Below are 9,967 nucleotides of genomic sequence, written 5' to 3'. Positions count from 1 at the left end.
ACAGAACAGGGCTGAGTACGCCTCCCTGGGGCACGCCACGGTGGCTGTAATGTGGAGAGGTTTCACCGTCTTCAGTGCTCACAAAGAAGGATCGCATTGACAAATAACTACGTATCCATCGATACATCTGACCACCTACTCCTACATCTTCACACAGAAGTCTTCTGCCACGTCAATGCCGCGTCTCTGTTCAGAAAGTGCGAGAGCCCTGAATGGCTACCACTGAGTGGGTTTTGTGCGGAGACCTCGTACCGTCTTCTACAAATGGAATAAAGGTTTTCGTGGGTCAAGCGACTCACAAAAAGCAGTCCAATGTTGTGACTCGAGTTTATCTATCCGGCGCTGAATCTTCTTTTCTATACGTCGAGCGATCCGCAAGTCTTCTATTGCCTCCGTGCGTCAGTATTTTCGTTCAGCACGCCGTCGGATTGCTCGAAGTCGTTCCAACTCGATGTCAAATTCCGTTACTTTGGTAGAGCATGTGTGGGTACACGTAGTGTCATGTATTGTGCTTTTAATTATCTCCTCTATGTCGACGGATCTGTTTGCTACACATTGCTCTTCCATGCGAGACTGAAATTTCAACCAGTCCACTCTCTGAACGCTTTCGCGTATCTTAGTATGGGACAATCCTTCGATTTTGACGTATGTGGTAATGTGGTCACTTCCATGCGTTTCTATGTCTGGAAACCACTCAGCATGCCGGACGAGGTCTCGTGAGGCAAAGGCCAGGTCAAGGCAGCTGCTATACCTTGAACCAGCAAGAAAAGTTCGTTTTCGGAGGCGAAGGACACTAACTTTCTCCCTTTAACATTAGTCTTCGAACTTCCCCAGATTGTATGATGAGCGTTGAAGTCGCCGATTATAATGCATGGGTGAGAAGTTGCTGACATGATACCTTGTAGTCTTCTATGGTCGAAACGGCTTGACGGTGAGAGGTAGGCACCCACAACCGTGACGGTAAGTCTCTTCTTCACTGTTATACTTATATATTCATTGTCCTCGTGGGGCGACACCGGATGATGAATGTAGGTGAGGTCGCGGCGGATAGACGTCAGAACTTTGCTATTTTCCGCAGTTGTAGACGACATAAATGACTCTTAACCAGAAAGCCTGATTTCGTTCTGCGAATTCGGCTCGCAGGTGACAATGATGGATGATGGGGAACTGATTGGTGTACACGAACCGACGCAAATCGGCGATGCATGAACTCAGTCCCCGGGCATTCCATTGAATGATCGCTGCCTTTCGGACCTTTTCTCTGAAAGACAGTGGCTGGTGAGCCATTATTTACTCAAGCGCTGCGAGTACTGGACTCAAAGCATCCAGTAATTGCAATGCACTTCTCGCTGACGTTGTATGCATGTTGCTTAACAACAAGCGAATGGCGATAATGAAGGGTCGCAAAAGAGCTATCACTTGCTGATCTGTGTTCCGCAAGTCCTCCATTGCAGCAGCTTGTTCTGAAGAAGACGGCTTGTGCTGCGGCTCTTCTGCGCGGTGTACGCTTAAGTGGCGGCCACTCTTTAGTAGAGACTGGTCTGCCCCTTTGCTCTTTTCCAACGTCTGTGTTTGCCGTGCTGGAAACTGCAGCTGGCGATCTTTCCTGATGCGTCGACTTATTGCCAGAAGTTGGCGCTGTCCGACGTGAAGACCTTCGACGGAAACGTCGTCTTCGCTGGATTTTCTCAGCAGCTTCTTTGTGGGTTGAGCTGTCTCGCACCATTTGCTTCAGAATAAAAAATTCTTTCTTTATGGGCGGGCATTCTTTCGAAGAAGCCTTGTGAGCACCCTGGCAGTTAGGACACTTCAGTGTGGTTGCGCTACAGTTGTCTTCCGCGTGTGGTTTGGCGCACCGGGGGCACGCTGTGGAGCTCCTGCAAACACCCTTTACATGGCCGATCATCTGACAATTGAAGCATTGCACGGGTTTAGGAATAAACGGTCAAACTTGTTGACGAAACTGGCCAACCTTCACGTATGCGGGAAGACAGTCACCTATGAACGTTACTCTCACACAGCGTGTGTTACGAAGCCGTCCAATGCTGACAATGACGTTGTCTTGACTCGCTGGTTTTATAAGTATTGAAGGTCTGCGTTTAGGATTTCCGTGTTAATATCGTAAATGACTCCTCATGCGGTCGCACCATCGGCTGGTGTGATGGACCGAACTACAATGTTTTACAGTTGTGTTAATTGTTGCTGCGTGCTCAGCGCACTCGGTGGCAGCACATCGACAGCCAGGATGTTTCTTCTTGTATTAAGCCGTACGTCTTTGACCTCGTTCGGCACAGTGTTCTCAAAATAGAGCTAAAGCGCTTGCCTGTTCAGAACATGCAGACTTTCGGTAGCGTTCTTTGGCACGAACAGGATGGAATGGGGCCATCGCTGGGGCGCCGTTTTCACGGTGGCTGTACTTGACACCGACGATGGATTGACGATCCGTCGCTTGGCCCTGCGGTGCAGGACAGGTTGAAAGCCGTCATCTGAGGACTCGTCACAAGATGCGGAGTACAGCTCAGGGTCGTCACTCTCGCTGGATGTGTTTCCTCGCTTCCTCAAGGTATAGTACCGCGGTTGAACCGAAGTCGCACGTCACCTCGAGAGGTTGTACATCCATTATCGCAACGTACGGGGCAATACACCCCCCAACTGCAGTGAAAAGTTCAGAAAAACACTGAGACGAGCGAGATGTGTTCTACAAAGAATCACTTCGTCTTCACGAAGAGAGAGAGAGAGAATAAAAAGAGGGAAAGGCAGGGAGGTTAACCAGAAAATGGAGCATCCGGTTTGCTACCCTGCACTAGGGGAAGGAAGAATGGGGAAGAAAGATTGGAAAGAAAGCGAAGAGGGAAATGGACGCGCGCGAAAAAAAAAGGGGGGGGGGGAGCTGGGGTGCTACAGTCTATACAATAGGCCGCTGCCACGCAAAAAGTTCAGTAAGGCCTTCCCTGATTTTCTGTGAGCACACAAATCATGTCGTCTTTCCAGCACTGATTGTTCAGACAAAGGTCTGTCGTCAAGGCGAGCTAACGCAGCAGCTAGTTGCCGTCTTTGCACGCTGTAACGAGGGCAGTGACAGAGAACGTGCTCTATAGTTTCATCGCTGCCGCAATGACCGCAAGCAGCACTGTCTTCCATGCCGATTCGGAAGGCGAAAGCTTTGGTGAACGCGACACCAAGCCATAGTCGGCAAAGCACCGTTGTCTCGAGTCGGGAGAGTCCAGACGGAGGCCGGAGTCGACGAGACGTTTCCAGTCTACGCAGTCGCGTGTGCCGTAAGCACTCGGTGTTCCACGGGGATTTTAATTCTGCATTAGCGATTTTTCGGATGGTCATTGCAGCATCAGTCCTTGAAAATGGTATAGATTTTTCTTCACCATCTTCGTGTGCTGATCGGGCAGCTGCATCGGCATGTTCGTTGCCCAATATGCCGCAGTGACTTGGAAGCCACTGAAACGTGATTCTGTGTCCCTCGTTGAAGAGGTGGTGAAGCAGCTCTCTAATTTCCAGCACTAGTTGTTCATGAGGTCCCCGGCGTAAGGCGAATATCAAACACTGTAGTGCTGCCTTAGAGTCCGTGAACACGCTCCATTTCTTGGCTTCTTGGTCTTTAATGACTTGAATTGCGCTACGTAGAGCAGCAAGTTCCGCAGCTGTCGATGATGTTTGGTGGGATAAACGAAACTTCACCGTTGTCGCTGTTGCAGGAAAGATCACCGACCCTGCAGACCCATCCACTTTAGTTGAAGCGTCAGTATATAGATGAGTATCCTCACTGTATTTCTCATATAACAAGAGAAGAGAAAGCTGCTTTAGCGCTGGAGACGAGAGCCGGGCTTTTGACCCTATGCCTGGAACCGTGAGTTCAACATGTGCATAGGTCATACTCCATGGGGGAGTTGAAATCCTCGATGGAGTTGTATATCCCGTAGGAATGCGTGTGCGATATGACAAGACTGTCTGGCAAAACGAGGCACGCGGTCGGGATTCTGGCAGTGAAGCTAGATGATGGGCAGGGGCACGAGTAAGATGTCTCACGTGTGCTCTGAGCACTTCCATCATGATATGCGTTTTTAGTGGGTAGTCATTAGCGATCTCGATTGTCTCAGCTGTTGATGAACATCGCGGTAGCCCCAGACAAACTCGCAGAGCCATGGCCTGGATGCTTTCGAGAGTCCGAATGTTGGTTCTACAGGTGTTGGTCAACACAGGCAAACTGTAGCGCAAATAGCCAAGAAAAAGCGTCTTGTACAATTGCATCATTGCATGTACTGAAGTCGCCCAGGTTTTTCCTCCGAGATACTTGAATAAGTTAGCAATTTCCGTCAGCCTCTTCTTCAAGTGGGCCACATGTGGGCCCCAGCAGAGGTCTCTATCAATGAATACGCCTAGAAATCTGTGCGTCCTGACATATGGTATGACTTGGCCATCGATTGATATAGCGTATGGTCTCATTGGCTTTCGACTAAAAGCAATCAATGCACATTTTGCTGACGAGATTTTCAGACCCTGGTCCTTGAGGTACACTGATACCAACGTCACAGCTTTCTGAAGTCTTGCGCGTACCTGAGGTCTTGTCACGCCAGATGTCCAGACGCAGATGTCGTCAGCGTACATGGATAATTTGACCACACTTGGTAGTCGTTCTACAAGACCAATGAGAACGAGGTTGAAGAGGGTTGGACTCAAGACGCCACCTTGCGGGACTCCACGATGCGTTGGGTGTTGGGAAGTTGGACCATCTGCAGTGTTCATAAACAAGGTCCGCCCTTGTAAATAACTGCGTGTCCAACAATACAGTTGCCCGCCTAGGCCCACTGGCTCAATGGCTTCGAGGATGGCGTCATGTAGAACGCTGTCGTATGCTCCTTTTACGTCAAGGAACATGGCTGCAGATAGTCGTTTACCTGCCTTTTGTTGCTGGACATATGTGACGAGATCTATAACATTGTCGATCGAACATCGGTGACGGCGAAAACCAGCCATGGCGTTCGGATATATCTCACGGTATTCCAGGTACCATTCAAGCCTGGCCAGGATCATTCTCTCCATTACCTTTCCTACGCAACTTGAGAGTGCGATCGGTCGGTAAGAGGCAATGTCCAGGGGAGATTTGCCAGGCTTAAGGATCGGTACCAAGCGGCTAATCTTCCAATCTTGCGGAACGACGCCAGCTTGCCAGGAATCGTTGAAGATGTTAAGGAGTGCTTCTCGTGCCCGCTTACCAAGGTTGCACAGCATCTTGTATGAGATGTCATCCGGGCCAGTTGACGACGACTTATTACATAAGACGAGCGCCGCATCGAGTTCCTGTGATGTAAATGGTAGATCCATGCGTGGGTCCCGTGAGTGAGGGATATGATTCACTGTATGTAGGCTTGTGTACGCTGTCTGGCCCACGGTCATAGCGCAGAAATCTTCTTCTACCTCAATTTCATGCCGGTGATGAAAAAGTGCAAGGGCTTTGAAGGGAAAACGCTGCTCTGGAACAGAACGTAGGCCTCGCACAATTCTCCATATCTGAGACAGTGGTTTAGAAGGATCTAGCGACGCACAAAATTTCCTCCATCGTTGGGTGTCTAATTTGTCAAGGCGCCGTTGTATCTTCTTTTGGATGCGCCGGGCTGTCCGTAGATCGTCTGTGGAATTGGTGCGTCGGTATCGTCTTTCGGCACGACGGCGTATCGCACGAAGTCGCTCCAGCTCGAGGTCATATTCAGAGTACTTCGAAGAGCATATTATTGCGCGCATAGTCGCATGTGCAGTTTCCTTAATAGCTTGCTGAAGACCATTGGACAGGCCTTCTTCACAAGCATCCTCAAGTTGAGTTTTGAACACACTCCAATCTATTCTTTGTGTTGTGGTAGAGGAGTACATGTTCGAAATACCTTTAATCTTCAGGTAAGTGGGGATGTGGTCGCTTCCGTGTGTTTCAATGTCAAAAAACCACTTTACCCGCGTAGCAAATCGGCGTAAAACAAAGGACAAATCAAGGCAGCTGCTATATGCAGTGCCTCGTAAAAACGTAGGACTGGCGTCATTCAGAAGGACGAGACCAAGGCTGGAAACCAATGATGCTAGACGTCGTCCCGTTGAATTAAGCCTTGAGCTTCCCCAGATGGGATGATGCGCATTGAAATCCCCGGTGATAACCCACGGACCCGGATGTGCCCTTATATGCCGTCTAGTTGGTTGGCGTCGAAATGACTTGATGGGGATATATACACGCCTAGAAGTGCGAATGTCACCTTTCCTTTTTTAACAGACAAGCACACATACTGATTGCCGTCGTGAGGTTGCACTGGCTGGACGACGTAAGTAAGCTCCTGGCGAATAAATACAACAACCTTGCTACTTTCGATGTCACTTGAAGAGAAAAATGACTCGTAGCCGGATAATCTGATTGGGTGCGATAATTTCGGTTCACATATAATCATGATAGGAAATCGGTACAGATGAACAAACTGGCGAAAATCAGATATGCGAGATCTCAGACCTCTTGCGTTCCACTGAAAAATCGACGCTTCTCTGACCTCCTGACGGAACGACTTGTGATTGTCGGCCATGGCTTTACTGGAGGCTTGCAAGGACCGGACTCAACGCGTCCAGCACCTGTAGGCCACTCCTAGCAGTTGGCGTATCGATGCTTGTCAGAAGACTTCTGATGACACTCACAATGGATCGCAGCATAGGAATAATTTGACGATCTGCTGTTGGAGCCTCGTCATCAGCAGCATTGGCTTTCACTGGGAGCAGAGAGGGGGAAGGCTGCTCGGAAGGCCGTGCGTTCAGAAGCACCGGCCAGTCTTCAGGGGAGAGAGGCTTCGCCGGTGGAGGTATTCTTGAACTCTCTGGCTTTCTACTGGATGTTGATGGTGGTGTAGACCAAGTGGTGCATGAATATCACCATGACTGGAGCGCTTCCGTCGGTGGCGACGTCGACGCCGGATTTTCTGTGAAGCTTCTCTATGGGTGGAGTTATCCCTGACCATTTCTTTCAGGATACCCATTTCTTTCTTGAGTCTTGGGCATTCCTTAGACGTGGCCTCATGCGTACCTCGACAATTGCCGCACCTATAAGTTGTTGCACAACAGGTGTCTACCGTGTGCGCGTCCGCGCACCGGGGGCATACGGTAGAGTTCGAGCAGACGCCCTTGACATGACCGATCTTGAAACACTTGTGGCACTGAAGCGGCTTTGGGACAAAATGCCGTACCACATGCCGGAAATGTCCCACCTTGACGTGCGTAGGGATTGAGTCGCCCTATAAGACTATATTAACGCAGCGGCTGTTCCCGAGGCGGCTTATATGCTTAATGACCACTCCTTCGTACGCCGGTTTTATCAGAATGGGTAGATCCGTGTTTGGGATTGCCAAGTCAATGTCGTAAATGACACCTGCAGTGCAGGTCCCAGTCATCGGTACGACCGCTCGTACTTTGACATCTCCAAACTCTGTCATCATTCGAAGCTTCTCCAGCGTGTCTGCATGTGTTGTGTCAACAGCTAAAACGTTCTTACGTGTGTTTAGCCGGACCTCTTTGATTTCATTCTGTGCTATTTCCTCAAGAACATTGGAAATGGCTTGCCTGTTCAATTTTCGAAGGCTGGCGGAAGGATCCACGGGCATGAAGAGAATGGTATGCGGCCAGCGTTCACTCCTTGCCTTCACGGTTGACGTGCTTGCTGGTGATGACGTCTTGATGAGCCTCCTTTTGGCCTTGCAGCTCATCACAGACACGGAGCTGCCATCTGATGAGTCGTCGCCGTCGACTGAGTAGATGTCCGTGTCTTCACTGGAGCTGCAACAAGAGCCTCGTTTCCTTGCGGAGCTTACAAATGTTGAGCTGTAGCCAGACGGGCCAGCAGTTCGTTCTTCGTCCATGGGCACGAGAGCAGGAGCATCTCTTGAGCCGTCGCTGGTGAGGGACCATGAGCCTTGAGCCACAGAAGAGCTTGAGGGCGCTGACATTTGACCACGTGGGCCTGTAGAAGTCGCCGCTGCCATCGCCACAAGGCGGGACGCAGAGAGCGTCCCAGGAATCGTGGAAAATATAACGAAAAACAGTTAGTAGTGACAGACGCGTTCTATCACTAAGTAACTTCGTCGTCGTCTCATTAAAAAACGCTCCCTCCAGAACTCACCGGCAATGCTAAGTTCGGTTAAACACTGCACCTAATCTTTAGCGTATGCACGGACGTCTTTACAAAATGGGCTGTTTCGGTAGTATACCTAATTCCCTTAGCGTACGGCTGTGTTTATATAGTCCAGACGGACCGATGTCTGATTGACAGGCTGCGGCAACACCACTATCTCCTCCCCACAGGCACTGGTGGAAACTTGCCTGTGCATTACAAAAGCTGCGGCTGCGTCCCAGATTTCAAATCAGCCACCGTAATTGGCAAAGATAGAAATAATCATTGAACGTGAGATCTGTGAGGCCTTCGAAATCAGGAAGCGGGGCAAATTGTCTTGCGTGAGCAAACCCTCAGTTTTCCTCACAGACAAAGAGTTTGCATTTCTGGATAGCTGGTAAGCCACGCGTTAAATTTTATCATTGCTTGACAAGTTTCATGATATGGACGGTTAGGTGCCATAGGTTGACATGGCCCATATGGTCCTTTTTAAGCATGCGCTGTTGTTTGATGTGTGGGTGTGTGTGCAATTCTTCAATAAACATTCAGTGCAACGCTTGTCCCATGTGGTTTTTCTTATTGGCTCTCTTCGTGTGGTTTTTCACTGGTTCTTTTTTCCTATTACTATGAACCAACTCACCCAGAAAGCTACGTTACTCATCAGACACGGTTATTAGACCAAATGGTAAGGTAAATGGGAAGATAGAAAAGTGGGTGAAAAGATAACTTGCCGTGGGCGGATCCTGCCGACGGCAAGTGATCTTTTCACCCACTTTTCTTTCTTTATATTTAACTTACAATTTGGTCTAATAACCTCCTCTATACTTTCCTTGGCATTATTGTGTGTTAGATTTCATTAATATTGTGTCAAAACACGGAAAAACAAGCTCTTAAGTATCCACTTCTTTCTCATATATATATATATATGTTAAGGCTGTTTGATTCTGTGCGGATGTCTTATATTAAGCCAAATCACCGGTACTTATTTTATTTTGTTTTATTTTATTTTATTTTTCAAGCTTAGCTAAACGAAGCTAGAACATCCTGTATATATATAGTCCTATCTCATCATTATGCACATTTTTCACATCCTGGCACGTGAGCGGAAACAAGAATAAAAATGTCCCTCCTCCCGAAGGAAATCGTGAGGAAATGCGAAAGTATTTCTCGCGCCGAGAGTAGATGGCGTAGTAATTTTAGTGGCGTTAATTAATGACGAGACGAGTATTTGTACCAGAACCAATTATTTACACACTAATCAGCACCTGTTTGTGTTGTCATTGTACCTGACGATCATAATCTCAGCCTTGTGATCGCTAAAGTCTTTGAGAAGCATGCACGCGTCACAGTTTCGGGTAAAGGCGAGATCAACGCAACTTCAAAGAATAGTAGTCGGATACTTGTCGGACTCGGCGGAGGCCGTTCGAGAGTGAGGCGCACACTTTACTCAATCGGATGGCAGAGTGGGGCGCACAGAGGAGAGAAAGCGAACGGCGAAAGAGAGTAGCGAAGCACTGCACCTGTCATTGTACCTGATGGCCATAATGTCAGCGTCTTATCAACAAAAACGCTACAAACACGTTTCAAACGCTCTGTATTGAGGCGGTGGCTAGTCATGTTCAAGTCACGGAGGTCTGGGCTCCGGTTAGGGGCGACGATAAGCGCGCGCGCTCACAGCTGTTGTTGACAGCTGTCTACACCGAAGCGTGACATGATGGGTGCTCCGACTGCTAGGGACGTGCCGCCCGCAGCGAGTCGTGGACGGATCCCAATGGACGCCTGACATTGCCCGATTTAAAAAATGCATTCGCATTTAAAAAATATTTT

The sequence above is a fragment of the Rhipicephalus microplus genome, chromosome X (genome assembly GCF_043290135.1).
Source record: "Rhipicephalus microplus isolate Deutch F79 chromosome X, USDA_Rmic, whole genome shotgun sequence".
In the NCBI taxonomy this organism is placed as follows: Eukaryota; Metazoa; Arthropoda; class Arachnida; order Ixodida; family Ixodidae; genus Rhipicephalus; species Rhipicephalus microplus.
This window is presented reverse-complemented; position numbering follows the sequence as displayed.